General features: G+C 37.9%; 1 protein-coding gene across 1 annotated transcript in view; it reads right to left on the reverse strand.

Annotated features, from left to right (window-relative positions):
- The window catches only part of LOC122823780 (carbohydrate sulfotransferase 15-like), a 40081-nt gene extending 22012 nt beyond the window's left edge, over positions 1-18069 (reverse strand). The window contains exon 1 of the mRNA XM_044103757.1: positions 17760-18069. The gene's annotated coding sequence lies outside the window, so the exon portion shown is untranslated. The remainder of the gene's footprint in view (positions 1-17759) is intronic.
- Between the last annotated feature and the right edge of the window lie 347 nt (positions 18070-18416).

Raw genomic sequence — 18416 nt, forward strand, 5'->3', positions numbered from 1 at the left:
TGTCATTGATGAGAGAATGCCATTCTCAGGGGAAGACTCATCTAAATCCATCAGTCTGCTAACTCTAGCAGCAGGCCACTGGAAGGTTGACAGATCTGCCATATTCATACAGCACATATGTCGCAACTGTCCATCAAACCTGATAAAATTGTTTAACTCAATCATAAACATGCCCAGGGGCCTGCGAACACAAAAAGAAGAAAAGGTTGGATATGTGACCTTTTCAGCTGACAAATCTTCTGACCTCTAACCACATTAGTGTAGAATTACTCATTTCATAAGCAGATACCTAATTTATTTCTAGTCAGAGAACTGCCAACATGGTTGCTAAACAGTCATTGTATTTGTGAGTTACTGACACTTATCAGTTGATAATTGTTTCTTTTCTTTACGAATGGTTGACGCATGGGTCATTAAGGACAGAAAAAAAGTGCAGGTTTGGATTCTTATAATATAATTTGTTGACTGTGTTATATGAAAATATTATGTTGATTGGAATGTGCTTTCACCCTAAAACAAAAAAATCTTGCTGTACATTGAGTTATATTTAAATATGTTTTGATGAGTCCCACTGTGTTGTTAACATCATGTATGTTGTATTGAGGAAAAGTTGTCATAATTTGAAGGTAACATTTGATATAACATTTTGAAAACAGTCCGGTAACATTGGAGCGCAAATGCAGATAAGTACTAGAGTTTAACAGCAAGTAAGACACTGACATAAATTGTCAAGAATATATGTATATGTATCTATATATATATATATATATATATATATATATATATATAGATATATATCTATATATATATAAATAGATATATATATATATATATAAATATATATATATATATATATCTATATATATATATATATATATATATATATATATATATATATATATATATATCTATATATATATATATATATATATATATATATATATATATATATATCTATATATATATATATATATATATATATATATATATATATATATATATAGATATAGATATATATCTAACGAGATAGAATAAAAATAATAAAATCTTATTTATGAAGTTTGTAAGTGAAGAGCAGAATAATTTGACTTCAAAGATGAAAAGAATTAGTGTGAACTGATAATAAGTGTGATTAACTTCAAATACACAGACAACACAGAGTGGTAATGGGATGTGCCCTGCGCTGATGGCTTCCTCCCTATGAAAATGGAACCGGCCACGGCCTAAACAAATAATCAGAGACAGACCTCTCTGAGATGTCAGCAACAGGACAATCAAACACACAATCAGGCAGATTTGTTTAGATCTGTCGTCTACTCTCATCCAACTCTCCCATCCCCATTTACGGAAAAAAAAAACAACCACTTTCTCAACCCATCAGTTTCTGTGAATTGCTTTGTTTTTGTACCATTCTCTTTTTGCTCAATAATTATTTTCTTTGTGTGTCGTTGTCCATTTACGATGCTTGTGTGAAGAGCTGCAGTGCCGACCAAACAAAATATGTTTTATGTATCTTCTGACGAATCCCAGTCAATTGTTAACAACCATTAAATCACCCACTGAAGCAAATGAAATTTTAGACTAACTTTATTACAGCTTTTGTCAAGCCGTAAAAGTGAAATGCAGCGTGTTGTTGATTGTGTGGATTGAAACGGGAATAAAAGTAGATTTATATTGAAATACGTACGTATTGGTCTGTTGTTCTCGGTATTGCCAAGGGCTGTCTATCGTAAATGTTCTCAGACAGTGACAGGAGTACTCCTCAAGCTATTAATTTCTCAAACTACAGCAGGGAAATAATTTCACCTGCAGAAAAGTCTGTGTGGCGTAGAGCCCAAGAGAAATAGGTCAAGTTAAAATTCAAGCTTACAAGATTCCGTGAGTTCCAAATTCGATGCTATATATACTAGCCATTCCAATGTACTGTGATTATATAGTCAGACTCAAATTAAATTATTTTAATTGGTGCAAAGTTCTTAATGAAGCCCAGCAGATTTCATCAAACCGTTGATTTCGCAGCAATCCACAATTCTGATCAAGCACGTGGTGATAGTGGAAAGAAAATCCCTTTTTAAACCTTTTAAACATTTACCTGGTTCAGCAGGAGCAACTAGTTAGTCTGCATAGACTAACTAGGGATTGAGAGTGACACAGAAAAAAAACACCACAAAGGCACTGGTCCAGGATTAGTTTTGCAACTTAATTGCATTGAGATAGGAGCACAAAGACACAAAACTCTAATTCACAAAGTCCATTCATGGAAAACGAAGACAAAGCGAGTACACATAGTTAGTTCCATCACCAGGTTTATAGGCTTTATAAGGAAATATCTCTTTGACAAAAACATTTCCGTCAAAAACCACTCGTCTTTGAGTGAGTCCACAAATCACAAGTAAAGTCGGTGGCACCCTGCACAGCTTTCAGTTTTCAAAAAAGCAAGAATGTGAAACATGTGCAAAAGATAAGGGAAGAGACAATTCATCACAGAAGCACTGAACCAGCACAACACAATGAGTACACAAGGTACTTTAATATGACAGAAAATGATTTTTTTACTGGAAAATCCCTTTGTGGTTGTTCCATTTTCAGAGGAAATCGCAAGATGACGCATTTCTGCAAGTTACTGCAGTCTGCAGTAGTACTTGTGGGTTTCTTCATGAGAACCTAAGGCAGGAGATTTTCTTAAATGTCAGTCCGTCTTTTATTATTGGATGCTGTTTTCATTGCACAGCAATCAAAATCACACTTAGATGTAGAGACTACGTCATGTACTGGGAGGCTGAGTTGGGTTTTTTTGTTGTTGTTTTTTTTACAGTGAGTACTCACAAAAGCCAAATCGAATCTGATCTTTGTTTTCACAGAAAGTCAAAGTTACTGATTTAAACATCACTGGCAAATTAGTCTTGTCTTTTGCTAGATCACGAGTGAAAGATTAACAAGGAAGATAGATCTATTTTGGTAGTAGAAAAACTAACAGTTCCAAAGTTACATGGACATGAAAGTAGCAGAAAAGTCTGAGAGGGAGGATGGGAAAGGAAAAACTTGAAATTTTATGAAAAACATACAATCAATGGAGTCCCCCGGGACAGCTGTCTTGGAAAAACTGTCAAACACTTCTCCAATACGTTTCATCTATCTGTTGATATTCAGGGGATTATCTTGTCTAGCAAACAAGCCACTGGGGACCAATTACAGGTGCTCCAAAGAAAACAAGCAAAACCTGAAGGACAGAAGCTTTAGCTAATGACTCAGGAGCAGAATATTTGTACTCAGCTCCTGTTATGGCTTTTTTTCCAACAAAATAGCTGACTAAAAACTTCCAAGTAAATTGAGTGTGTGCTTTTAGTGTCAGCTCCCTTTTGCTCATCCACTGTGGACTGCCATGACCTCTTTAACATTTTCACAAGAAGGGAAGCATGGTTCTGGTTCTCAGCCACCAAAGACACAGAAAATACCGTCGGGGCAAGAATGCAGTGCAGAGCGGTCAGAAAGAGGAACAAAAAGGCGGGAGGGGAAGAGAGGGAGGGCGCTACTGTGTCCGCAGGAAAAGAAATGCTTTTCCACCAGGCTGCTTTCAGTAATTAAAGTTCAGCACGAGGCTAGCAGAAGAAAGGCACAGCCGTGAAACAGTTTATATTCATGACTGGTTAAACAGAGCTGGAGATAAACATGTACAAAGAGAAATAACACAATATTCACTTCACACCAGGCAATTTAGTTTTGCAAGGTGCATCCAAAAACAACATAGAACTCTTATGATTAAATCATGAGCAACTCCTTATGGACATGTCCAGTTAGTCTAATTATTTGTTTGGATTTCTCAGGCTTATTATATGTGTTAAATTAAATCAGCTGTAACCAAATCAAAAGGGATTTCTGGTTACCTTCATAATAAGATTAGCTGAACAGCTAAAACCAAAAAGCTTTACCAACATAGAAACACCAACAAAAAGATAGTGGCAACCTAACAAAAGCTTTCCTGTTGACTCACTTCACACAAGTTCCCATGAAATCTTTTACAGGGGGATGGCATTCAATAAGCAACAATCAAAATTATTTCATAATAACTGTGGTTTGATGTTTGGGGTTGTTGTCTTATGCAGGTATTTTCCAGGTCTGGCCATCTTTCCATTTTCTGCTGGAAAAAAAACGTTCCCATCACATGACGCTGCCTCCGCTGCCTCACGGTGGAAATGTCATGTTCAGGGTGATGAAAAGTGTCAGGTTTCTGGCAGTTTCTTTTTAAGGGAAGCTAATTTAATGACTTAACCAATTCAATGAGTTGTAACTGGAGATCCACAAGTGAATCTGCAAAACATCAGATCAGCCCTGATCAGTCTTCACAGTTCTGTGCGAACATATGCTGATGAAAAGACAGATTTTCTTGTAGCTCTTCAGTTTCTGGTGCACTCTAAACAATCACCTTAATTATTTAGAGATCATGGAAGTAAAATAAAATAAATCAATCAAAACTAGTTAAAATTGATGTCATCTGTTCAGACCTCAAAGATATCAGGAACACCCTTATTGGTGCATCTGTAGTTATGACCATTAACCAAGTAGCATTCATTAAATTAGGAAAATCAATTGGAAAAGCATCATTGCTTCACGTAAATGAAGCCAGAAGAAATAGGGCAGCGAAAGAGGAAATTAATTGCCTGCATAACTCTACAGGAAAAAGAGAGCATCTGGAAAGGAGCTGCACTGGGCTATATATGTACAATACACCACAAAGAAACCAGTGTTTTATAGTGAGAAGATGCTCTGACCTGTCAAATGTACTACTTATACCCTCTGCAGTCCCTCAGGCTCTCCAGCATTAATTCAATCATGTAAATCACCACCACAGAAAAAAAAACCAGGCGATAAAAATTCATTGTGAGCAAGAAATTACTGTAGCGAAAGTCATCCATCACTCTTATCCAGATAACACGTGCAATTGACTAAAAGATATTAGACCATAACCCCCAAAAAGTAAAGAAGGGCACCAGCAAAACCCATACACATGGAGACCAGAAGATCTGCCCTTAGCTTAACCAAAACCATAAGGGGTCAAATTATAACACGGGGGGGTTGGGGGGGTAAGGTGGCCTATGCTCCTCAATTCATTACTGCTGCTTAGCTGAGATCGCAGGCAGAGTCCCAGTTCAGCACTTTTCTCCTTATATTTTATTCATCGTCTTAATTTCACCAGCTGACTCCCCTTGAGGTGGATAAGTGCTTATGACGGTATCGTTAAAAAGTGCGGAAAAACAATGGTTGCCATTTAAATTATTGATTTTGGTAATGGGCTCCAGTGTGAAAGGCCTAGCACAGAAGACATTGCATTCTATAAGAATAAACTGAATGTTAAGGAAAGAAAATAATGATAAAAATGCACTGATCAGTCTTATAGCCAGTTAAAATTGTTTTGTGAAGCTTGGAGCGACCAAAACTGTTGTTGACCAAGTCTGATTTGTTTTCAAAAACTGTAATATACAAAAACATTAAAACAGTGTTAAACATGTTTTTATTTCCTCAGCATTGTTCCTGTGAGCAGTCATTAATTATAATGGCAGCGAAGTTGACAATACTGCGTTGTATGATAGAACCTTCACTGTAAATCAGAGTTGTAATGGTTTTCTAAAGCAAACAGAAGTGATTCCAGATCTGCTATTTTAAAACTCTCCTGCACTGCTTATTCCTGGCGATTGCCTTTCTGAGCTCAAATCAGCCAGCACACACTTGGCCTAATAAGAGAAGAAGACGAGGAGGCGGAGGAGGAAGAAAAATAAAAATCAACAAACTTTACTTTTACTAGTTTTGTTATTCTTCTTTGGCAAGACTATTACGCCACACAAAAGATGTACTCTGTGTTTTTTTCTGGGGGCAAAAATTTTATATTGTATCCAGAAAAGTGCCACAACATTTTTACTTCAAGGTGAGAGCTCCACAAATGCAGGGTGCATCTGTGTGGATGAAGGCACAGGTGAAGGTAGTCTCTGTAGGTATGCTACATATTTCTCTTCTTCTTTTAAAGGTTCATAGCCTAACCTTCAAAACTAACATATTTATAATATAAGACTTTTTTTTTCCCACTCCAGTACAACTGATACTGAGTCGGAATGTTCAGGCAAAATGCAACTCCAGCACTGATGGTCAAAGGAATGAAGCTGTAGCATAATGTAGTCTGTCACATATAAGTTTTTATCGCCATCATACAGGCAGTGCCTGAAACAAAAGTACCGATGTTAACCTTGATTTGTAAAAGTGAAAATTTTGTTAGAGGACATATTTTAAGAGGGCTAGCGTTTTTGTACTGCTTTGATGGTGGCCACAGTTATAAACGTAGTCTAAATGGTGATTGAGGTCACAATTGTTTCAACCGTATTTTAAAGCAGAATGATAAATGCACGAAGAGCTACTTTTTAATTTCAGACTCAGGTCTTACTTCTTGGACTTTGCATGTTCTAATTGTGCCACCATTGAGTTTTGTCTGGGTACTCTGGCTCTCTCACCTAGTCCAAAAAGATGACTGTTAGGTCAACTGATTTCTCTAAATCGCTCTTAGGTTAAGAGTGTGTGCGTGCATGACTGTTTGTCTTGTGTGTTTCTGTTTTGTCCTGTGATTGACTGATGGCCTGTCCACGGTGCATCCCCACTTTTGGCCAATCACTGCTCTACATGGGGTGTTAGTGTGTTGTGAGAGTCATGAGACAGTCGTAGAGGCCTTTTCAGATTTGTGGCAAGACTGATGCCGGATATATTTATTGCCCACAGCATCACCATCTACAACAACTCTTAGAAGATACTTGGATGCTGAGTCACAACAATATTTAATTTCATAATGGATGAATCAAGTATTGAAGTACTGTATTTTAATTCAATATGAAACCAAAATATTAAGATTCAGGTTGAATATTGCGATAGCGTCTTTCGATTTAGGAGATTCCACATCTCCAAAGAAAATTTATGCTTTACACATATACAATGTTTTCTTAATCAAATTATGCATTTGTAAGGTTTTCACACCCATACATGAAGCATCTCCCCTCACCCCCCATTTTAGCACAGTGAACTAAAAGTGGCTTTTTAAAACTACACCTCTCCTTTTTTATGGTTATGAAAAGAACAATTAAAGGTGGTGGTGCAGGCCTGTTTTTTGTTTCATCTCTAAATCCTCCTGTGTCTAAATCCTATGCAGTAAACTTTCACACCTTGTCAACACCCTTGTCCAACCGGGCTGAGCCTCCTGCCAGATAGGAAAATGTGCACAGACCAAGCATTAGCTCCAGACTGCCAAGAAAATGTGTGAATTAGACAAACGTAGGCCATAACCGTGTCAGCTGTCTTCCTATTTCTCCACCCGGGAGCAGGTCTGATGAATGCAGTTTTAGGAAGGCTACACAGAGGGCCTCCCAGCGGATCCATAATATTAACTTGGCCTTCGGATACGCAATTCATAGGATTTTGAGCTTTATCTTCCTTCTGGTACATTGTACAAGTCTTCCCGATAATGAAGCTTTAGACAAATTCCCCAGGCTGAACAGACAGGCAGATCGGTTAATTCTGAAAATTAAAGGTGAGCAAAAAATGTTAGGTTTTTTTTAGCTCACATTTCGAATTTCCAAGGTTGCCAATATGTTCCACCTCTAGCAGGTGGATTACTTACATTCTAATTTAAGTTGCAGGTAAATCAAAAATAATACATTTGTCCTCTTCTGATCCCTCTAGGAAGTGGATTACAGGACATAAAAACTATCTGCTTGGCCAAATCCTGATAAATGGAGGAAGGTTGAGAGATTTTCCACAATTACACATCCATCTCACAAAGCGTAACAATTTCTCTGCTAGGCCAGTGGCTCATATTGGTAGCAGCTGCCTGAACAGATATGAAACTCTGGCTTCAAATTAACCAGGCAGGGATAATCCCACAAAATGATAGACCTGGGATTGGAAATAACATTCTTACAAACTCGCAGTGACCCCAGCCAGGCCTTTTAGCAGGTCTGCTTGCTGCCTGCAAAAATGTAAACATGAGTTGGACAGGTGTCCCATGTCCAGCCCATGTGACACCTGAGCTGGACATATGCTTGAAACAGAAGGAAATGCTGACCTCTGATCTTAGTCGCTCCTGCAGCCAAAGTAAACAACTGCTTCAGGCCGGCTGCTGTTTACACTCCCAAAAACATGTGAAAAAAAAAAAAAAGCGGCTGACCCGGTCAGGTGGGAGAACAATGAGCTGTCATTCTGTGAGGTTTGTGGGTCAAAAAAGCACATATGGCTGCAATAAACAACTGTACTAGTGAATGATTGCTTATTTAAAAAAGAGAAGCTAGAGGCAACTGGAATATGAACACAAATCTCTGTGAAGTTGTGGATTGTTTAGGCACCCGCAGATTGGTGCTATGGCCCATTAGCGTGACATGTGGAAAGGAGATGCAGGAAAACCACACATAAACATAGCCATTTGTGGGTGAGCTACCTCTCCTCTTATGAATTCTTCTAAACACAGACACATGAACTGTCGTTTAGTTTTAGTGCTGATTTACATTACAGTTTTTGTTTTTTCTTCAAATCATTGGTCAGTTCTGGTTTATTGCTGAGACAAAAAAATTAAAAGTCATACCAGAAGAAAATATTACAATGTTTTGATATTGATTTACTTAGATTTGTTTTTTAAAATATAATCTTCAAAAGGACAACAAAGTGCTTATTCCAGTGTATATGTTGTATATGCTCCTACTCATTGTAAATAAGTAGGTATATATAAGTGACCTCACTGTAAGGAAAAAGATAAATATAAACAAGGACTCACACAGAGTCCAAACGTCTTTTATGAAGGTTTTGAAGTGACCTAGTCAATGTTTGTACTTAACAGGTCTGCTTTAACAGGTCTAACGGAGACACTGTGGCCAGATTTGACTGAAATACAAGGGGAGAAGCACAGCAGTGTACACAGTACTTATTTGATATGTAAATATCATTGCCATTATCTGAGCTGTGTTTACTTGATATATAAATACCACTGACATCTGAGATGTTCATGTTAGCTTTACATGAGTGGCTAGTGAGCAGCCATAGAGGGGCATGCCTCAATTTGTCCTTTGCCTGATAGGACAAACCAGCAACATCTACATTGTAATGTGAAGTTTTAATGGTTACCAAAAAACCTAATTCACGGCAGAGTTGAGACACTATAGTAAATGTTTAGCCAGAAAAATAGTCTACATGTGTAAAATGAAATTCTTATCAACATTTTAGATCGAACAAACGCAGATATCTTGCTGAAAAATTAAAATGGTGAAATGATGAAGTTTGAATGATTTATATTAAAAAGATCTTATGCTATAATTTCTCCCAGTTAGCCCAGACTGGCTTCTTAAAATGTTTTGAACACCTCCCCAAAATCCATCTCCCTTCAAAAAACTCTAAATCCAGTTTTCAAATTTCAATAAGTTAGCGTCAGCTTATAAGAGGCTTCTTTTTTTTTCACAGTTAGTATGAAACAAGATTTTTATATGGCTACATCCTTCCTGTGAATCCAAATGTTCGATGCTATAAATCAAACTACAAACAGACGGGGCCTGTGCTAAGATGCCAAGTTGCATACATGAGGCACAACTGGGCACAGATGGTAAGAGAAGAAAAAACAGTTTGGTTTTGCATGCATCATTAGCATAAGCAATGACCCCAAACCTTGGCACTGTAGAGTGTGAGATTTACCCCTCTTACTCAGCACCTCAAAGGCCAAGCAGTGCATGCAAATTCCATAATATTGTTTAACAGAATTTTCTAGTTTTCTCTAAAATGTTCCAGGTTGTGTTGTTACGTTGTAAGATATAATTCTTGCTTACTTGGCTTTAAAATGCTACTCATCTTCACCAGAATTTATTCTCTATGCTGGAATCAATCTGCGGTTATAGATAATGGATGCTTTGCATTTTCAATACATGAAACCAAGGCTTCAGTAAAAATCTGGGTTGGAAAATTCATTTCAAATGCTTTAACCGGGGGGATGGATAAATATGTAAGTTGCCACCTAAATAAAAAACTGGTAGCAAGTCACTCACCCGATAAAGCTGATGAATGTTTGTCAGTGTGGTAGCTTAATCACTGGAAGCTCATCAGTCTCAGTGACAAACAGCCCAGTCTGTTACTTTGTACAGACAACACCTTCTAGAGTGGTCGCTCATCCACAGCAACATAAATCCTGAGTAGTGATCCAGCACTCTCACCAGACATAAATAATGTTAACTTCACTGGAGGATCCATCCATCACTGGATGCTCTGCGTGCATCACTTCCTTCAAAGTCCAACTCCGACTCGTCATGCAGAAACTGAGAGCAGTCAGATATTGTCTCCAGCTTTCATTCAGTCTAAAACCAGAGCCTGCTGTCACTTAACTAAAAAAAAAAAAAAAAAAAAAAAAAAAGAGTGAAAATGTATGCAGTAAAATGATGACTGATGACAGGTGGGAAGCTATAGATGGCATCTTTAAGAGATCTTTAAGAGCTTACAGACACAGAAGCAAACATGACTAAGAGCTGGAATACCATTGATGTATGCAATCTCTGATAGTGCATTAAGAACACAAACTCTTCACTTAAATTGAAATTAATGAATCGTGAGCAAGTGAAAAAAATCTTAATTGTTTTATCCAATTTATTTTATTTTTTTTATTGAACTATCAAGTCTATAAAGGCTTTGTAAAATAATTAACATTTTTCTTCCTGACTTTTGAAAGCCTCATGCCATGTCTCCAAACTGCTTCTTTTTATAAAGAATGTTTCAATAACATCCAATAATTCCTTTTTACACATGAAAAAGCCCACATTCCTTTTTGATAGTATGGCTGTCATTCATCCATTTAAACCCACTTTGTCCTCCTCAAGGTTACGAGGGGACAGGAGCCTCTGCTAGCTGCCAAAGGACAAAAGGCATGATAGAGCCTGGGCAGATGGCCAATCCATCACAAGGACACACAAGAAAAACAAGCAGTCAATTTAGCATCACCAATTACACTGACATGCATCATTTTAGCCTGTAAAACAGGTCAATGAAAAAAATCCAACAATGCCTCACAAAAGGATTCATCCCCTTTGACTCTTTCACAATTTTTCAGTCTGTAGATGTGCAAATGTTTTAGAGACAAATCCCCAAAACCTACAGCTCTAATTGCAGCGTAAAAAAGGTTTGATTTAAGGTTGTAGAATATGAATCCGCTCTGTACTTTGCATATTTTTACTCACAAAGACTTTTAGAATTTTATTCCACTTCATAATTACGCACTACTACTTTCTGTTTGTTTGTCACATAAATTCACAATGACAGTTGTTACAAAATGTGGAACGTTCAATTGGTCCAAAAACTTTTGCAAGGTGCAATAAAGATGGTTGACATTTACAAATAATGTTATCTGTCTCAATGTTAATCACTTACAATCAAATAGAGCAGTGGCTGTCTGATATAGTGGCATCGATTTTCAAAGCCTTCCAAAATACAGACCGCAACCTTTGCTCTGTGGCTTTCTCTTGAATTTACTCACTGATGCTGATCACTGAAAAATGCTGGACTGTAGGAAGAGACTTTTGCTATTTGTTGTTTACCTGTGCTTTGTGGTTTTGGAAAACTTAGCAAGGCAAAACTGCTTCAGCAGAAAAGTAGTGTTCTCTCTCCACTGTGACTGAGAGTAAGCTAAAGTTAGCAGCTTGATGTGCAAACCACAGTAAACCGTGGAACATCCTTGCATTTTTAGCAGCGCTCAGTGGCTGCTGGTGCTTGCAGTTATCCACCCCGGAATGTGTCAAACAGACCGTCAGACAAAAGAATGCATACGACTGTGAGCTATTTCAAACTTTGGTTTTATTTGCAAGATTATCCCAATTTTTGCTTCGAAACTCAAAAATGCAAGAATTACTGTCAGTTGATGCAGCTACTGACTGAAAATTATTGGATGTTAATTAATTGGAAAAAATAATTGACTTTATTTGGTACATGGCCTGTCAGTCACCAATCGGGGTTGGATGGACTCTGATGGTCAATTATATTGTTCTCTAGTTTCTGACATTACAATTTGGCCTATTTCTCTGTCCCACTCTTCAACAATGGAAAGGCAAGAAAACATTTCATATAAAGTAAGTTATATGCATAGATATTTTTTTATTAAGGAAATAGCAACAAGAATGTAGCTACTATTCTAAATGTGCAAATATCTACTTTTGGAGCTGAATGAATGTTTTGACCAACTGATGACTTTTTTTTTTTTTTAAAGAGTCTGGTTTCCAGCGGTCCTGTCTCAGGAGAATATTTCTTTTGACCAGATAACATGCAAGTAATAACTCAGCTACTTGAGCTCCATTAGTTTATGAACATCTTCATATATCCAAACCCCTAAACTGTGATCTACCTAAATTAAGATCAGTTCAATCAACTCCCTTGAGAAGTTGTTTAACAGTCCAGTGTAATTTTGATGAGTGCTACCACTATTCCTACTGCAGTTACCTAGCCCAGTCCTTATATCCGATTGGACTGGAAGCGCATGCTATAAAGAAAACAATATGAAATGACAGTACTTCTCTAATCCTTCTCCAATCTCTACCTGTGACTTGATCACAGTAGAGCAGCTCAACATTGTAGAAACACATCACTGCAGTTTGACCAGACAGAGCATGTTAGAAATCTAAGGAAATGTCTCCATGTGGTTTGAAGATGAGGGGACAGTCATGCACGACCTGTTGAGCACCACCACATGCTCCACAGATTCTAGGCATGGTGGAGCAGAGACAGAAATAAAATGACTCCTACTGGTGAGGTCAGATGCTCCATTTAAGAAACACAGCGTGCCACTTCAAGATCTCAAGATAGAAAAAAGATATGCCGAAGAAAAATAAATAAAAGAGGTGCCAGAGTTATCAAACCAGGGCTAGAACCTGGAAGTCTCTGGCTGCAGATTTTTGGAGACTCAGAATCTTGGTCGTCTGGAATTATGTTAAATTTCCCAGGCAGGCCTGTTATCTCAAGAAAGACGAAGTAATGTGGGGCAAACAGAGCCTGGCAGCACCAGTGAGGTCACACAGCACGATGTTTATTACAGCTTCTAATCTGTACCTGATTTTGATAAATCAGCACTCCAACGGCGCTTCCATTTCAAGATTTATGGCATGCTCCTGGAGGAAAATTAAAGCACATTAAAGCATAAGCGTAAACAAGAACAGAAGTGTGTTAAATCTATGTGACATTAAATGCAGGATGGCACGGTAATTCAAGTGCAAGTTGTCTATTATCGTACCAGCTGCTTATAGTTCAATTAGCATTTTTTGCTAAGAAAACTATTTAGTCTTCCCTCTAAACTTGTACAAATTGAGTCTGCAGCTCTATGTTAGTTCAAAGTCAAAGAAAGAATGTAATCCCTGTTGTGGTCTAAGCTGATAAGGGTATTACTCTTTTAACATGCTTAATACCAAATTATTTTAAGCTTTATTGATAAAACAACATCAAAGAAAGTTTTTTCAAAAATATGATTAAGCTCTCTTAAATTGTGAGGTGCAACACAGTTTTCATATTGTAACCAGTTTTTAGAGTAAAAATACATAAGCTCATGGACAGATGGATGAATTGCTTACGTTTCATAATAGTTTAGGGGGGAAAAAACTAGAAATATAGCTTTGCCATCCATATCTTACATCCGGGTTCTAATCATGGTAAATGGCCTACACTTTAATAGCACCAATCCAGTCCAGAGGACTCCAAATTGCTTTACACTACATTCAGTCATTCACCCATTTCCACACTCTGATGGTGGAAAGCTACTACACTGTCTGACAGGAGCTGCAATGCACTGGTGCCACAAATCGGAAGCCCGCTGGTTACAGGATGATCTGCTACCACTGTCACCACAGTCACCCCAAGTCTGGAAGTTATGTAAATCAAATTCCATATTTTTTCTGACTCCACAGGAACTATGTATATCCACACAGCTTTTTCTTTTTATTCTTTTTTTAACTAAATAACCTTCCCATGAGACATCTCTTGTGAATATTTTAATAACAAAGACATTCATTGTGTCTGCATTTCAGTAATTCCTACCAAACAGCGGGTTTACCCTAAAATCACATGATTCTGAAAAAAACAAAAAAAAAAAAACATCAGATTTATATGTGACTGAAAATTCAAAACTGTCACAGGAGGTGCACAATGCTGTGTGTTTGCTGTGACTGAATGCTTCATCAACCGCTTATGAAGAATACTACATCTAAATCAACGCTGAGCAAAAGGTTCTGCAGCTCTGCGTTTGTATTGGCAGAAAATTTCATCAAACATACTCATGTGCTCCACAGAAATCAGCTCGTGGGTGAGTTGAAACGAACGGGAGCAGAACCCGAGCTGTGCCAGCTGGAGACCACGCACCCTACACCCAGTCTAAATCATCCTAATCACCCATCCCACTCTTTGTATAATAATACATTTCAACAAGGAAGAAAATCCCCTTCACATTTAGAATGCCAACTGTGTGTCTCAGCTCCCCACGCAGTCTTTATCAACTTGCAGGAAGTTGCACACACCAACGACGTCGCGCACGCAAGCAAATCTCTTGTTGCATCACGTAAAAGAGTATTATTATGCAACAGCCGATGTGGCCTATAAATGCTGGCCTGACTTGAATTGATTTGGATCAAATTTTAATCAGAGGGATATGTGCAGTTTGACCAGTTAAGTCCATCTTATGAAAATGAAAACAATGAAGCACAACTGCAAACCTAACAAGAAATGCCCATCCACCCGTGCAACAACGAATGACTTCGTTATTGCTTTTCAGAATTCAATCAGAAAAGCATGTAAGAGGTTCTTGAATGCTCTGAGGGAGCAAGAGGACACCTGTAGCTCAGGTGGAAGAATCTGTTGACACAACTACTCATCACTCACTCCACAAATGTGTTCTTTGTGAAAATGTCTAGACATTTGCCACAAGCCATAGTTGTAGTCGCAGTAAACTTATGGAGGAAGGTGTAACTGCAGTGACTGGTTGTTTCCCAAGGTATTGTTTCATGGATGCTAAGCACAATTGTACCCCTTTTAAATGTTATTTGTAAAAACTGATAAAAAAACAAAAACAACCCTGCATTATTTTACTTTCACTTCATAGTTTAGTGCTAATGTGTGTTGGCTTTATCAAATAAAATATCAATAAAATATAGGAGTGACATAAAAGTTGTTGTTTTTTTTCATAAAACTACTATTGACGTGTTGGCTGTATGCTGAGTAAAGTGCACAGGTACATTACTGTCTGCGGCTTCATGTTTCTTAATTATCTATGTGTTTCGGCGCCTGTCTTTTACTTCCTGTCAGTTTCAGACTGACAAAACTGGTGTGCAATGATTAACATTGCCGGTCACTGTTAAAGATTCCTGAAAATTTGTTTAAAAAAAAACCAAGATGCACTTAGGTTGAAATGATCACAGGCCAACTGTCACTATTGGTGTGTTGTAACGTATGGTAATGAATTCAAATTCAGTGACAACTGTAGTATAAGCTAAAAATAAAAACATGTTGCTGTTAAAGCTGCTGTCACTACATTTACAATGTGCTTCAGCATTCCAGTTATTCCCACCCAATTCTGCTGTGCTCACTTCACCTTTACCTTTATGTTTGAAACCACACTCAACAAAAAAAAAAGGTGACACACGGGTGATTAAATGAAAGCTCAAGTGCAGCAAATTAAAAATCTTTTAAGCACTGAGACTGGAGTCAAATATATTAGTTTGAAAATTATGCAATCGCTAGAACTTATAGATCTCTCCTCATTGGCATATATAGCAAAAAAAAATCCAGAAAAAATAAATGTATTGGAATAATTTCAATTTAGACGATTTTTTTTCCATCTCTATTGACCAAAGTTGCCAAAACAATTTTATTAGCTTGTATATATACTTCATTATACTTCATTTCCTCTTAGTCTAGAGTGTAAACCTGATGTTATGAAATCCTTTTGTTCATTTGTAGTATCTATGCAAACTATACTTTTAACTACAAGATGCAGAGGAAATGTCAGAAAAATCATCATGCTGAATTTCCCTTTAGGTTAATCAGATTCACTTTAATTGATTTTAGTTGTGAACTCAAAAAATAAACTGAATGCTGAAACTGAATCAAAGTGTCAGTTTAAAGGTGTGACGCTTATGCAGCCCGGTTTGGTTTTCATTTGAATTGCAAAGGACATATGTCACAGTAAACATAGAAAAATGTAATAATGGTGTGTACTGTATTTTTCCAAATTTTGATGTTTTCATACAGATAGAATGAAATATACGAGATATTTCCAAAAATGACGGTTAAGTTGGGTCAGGCATGTGGTTAGGATGCTTCCTGGACACATTCCTGGTAAGGTGCCCTGGGTGTGTCCCACCAGAAGGAGGCCCAAAGTGAGACCAAAGACACTGTGGACAGGCTGTGGAGTTCCCCTGGCCTGGGAACTCTTTGGGATTCCCCCAGAAGACCTGGCCCAAGTCAGTGAGGAGAGGAAAGTATGGACCTCTATGCTCAGGCTGCTGCACCCTCGCCACACACACACACAGACCAATTCTGGATTAAGTGATAAATATTGGATGGACGGACATACAAATTATTTTTACAACCAACTGAAAATTAAATGATTGCTGGAGATCTTTGATGATAAAATATCCTCATTCAAGTCTGCTCTGGTCCTTCTCACAAGCAGCTTTTTCTGGGTAAATTTCCTAAAATCCACACAACTTTCTTGTCCATTCTTTGATATATACAAATTTCGTTGAAAAAGAAAAATTAGCTGTACTTCCCATCAAAATATATTTAAAAAATCTGTATACAGGAAGCAAAGAGGAAACAAAGTCAAGTTCCTTTTTTTTTAGCACAAATTTATCCAGTACATCCGGTTTTGCCTCATGTCATTTGTTTATGAAGGCTTATTTTCTTCAGAGGGGATTTTTATGTTGATAAAGCAGCAATTAACAGCAAATAGCAGAAGTAACAAAAAAAAAAAAAAAAAAAAAAAAAACAATGATAATGGGAGGTTCTACACGTGACAAGACAAGCTGTAGGTAAGATGCGTTTGATTTATGCGTTTGACTTTAGGGAAGTCTGGTTGATGGTTTTAAAATCTGATGGAAATGCTTCCAGACATCCTCACATGTGTTTTTAGCAGTATGTGGTCGGGTGGGAGTCTTTGCTCGGACAAAGGCAACAGAGGACCACTTCGTGTCTCTTCAGGTTTCCAAACCTTTTGTTTTTCCTCATAAATGGCAATATAAATCTTCTTTTATAAATATGAAAAATGTTATAAATCGCCTCTGAATAATTTATTCTGGACAGTTCCAGCATAATTGATTGATCAGATTTAAATTGTCTATTTGGTTGTTTTTTGTTTTGTTTGGGGTTTTTTTGTTTTTTGTTTTTTTGTTTTTTTGTTTTTTTACACAATAACAGTATTCCACTTTAAATCGCAGCAAAACGAGACAAGTTTGATTAGAATACATAGTGAGCCATTCATTCTGTGCGCAGGCAGTGGGCGCCTGATCGCTGAAAGGACTCCGTTATATTAGGTGATGTCTCCGCTTGTAGGAACAAACAGAGACACATACTGAGAGTCAAATCAGTTCTCCAAAAAACTTTTCCATCTCTGCACCAGCTCCCTTCACAGACGCAAGCTATCAGGGGGGGCGAAGAGCAAAATGCAAAGATTTGGCTTTTGAAAAATAAAAGGCAAGCGGTGATACAATACTAACAATACGAGGAATTAAACCTACCATGAGTTTTCTTGCTGGAAGCCGGCAGCAGCGCTCACACGATCAGCAGGATGAAACAACTTCTCATCGCCTGGTCGTGTGTTTCCATGCCGATCGCTGCCCGCGTATTTAATAACCTTTATAAATCCGTGCCATTATTATTTCCCTTCCCTTCTGATGGTTGCCACAGAAGAACAAGTTGCGGACTCTGATATGTGACTGTCTCTGTCTCCGGAGCGCTCGGTATGAGCGGAGGAAGGAGCTCTCTCTCTCTCTCTCTCTCTCTCTGCCTGTCTCTCTCTCTCTCTTTCTGTTTCTGTTTGCTAGTGCTGAGGGACAGGAGAGGACATCCCCCACGACCGACTATAGCAATCACAGCCAGCGGAAATAATAGGAATACACAGTTTTAAGGATACAATTCCCTAAAAGGACATACACTACCGTCTTGGTTTTCTTTATTCTAGTATCAGATTTTGAACCCTAGCCCAGCAGTGTGGGGATGACTGCAGGTCCTTCGGCAGCTACCCTGTTGAACCTGAAGCCCAACTGGAGCTCAAGATCTGAATATTAACATGGCTGTTTCTAGAACCTCTTCAGCACTTGATGTTCAGGTGTTTATTGGAGCCATGTCTCCAGTGTGCCCTGAATGCTCCCATCACCACAGGCCACACAGCTCCC

Source organism: Gambusia affinis, linkage group LG20 (genome assembly GCF_019740435.1).
Source record: "Gambusia affinis linkage group LG20, SWU_Gaff_1.0, whole genome shotgun sequence".
Classification (NCBI taxonomy): Eukaryota; Metazoa; Chordata; class Actinopteri; order Cyprinodontiformes; family Poeciliidae; genus Gambusia; species Gambusia affinis.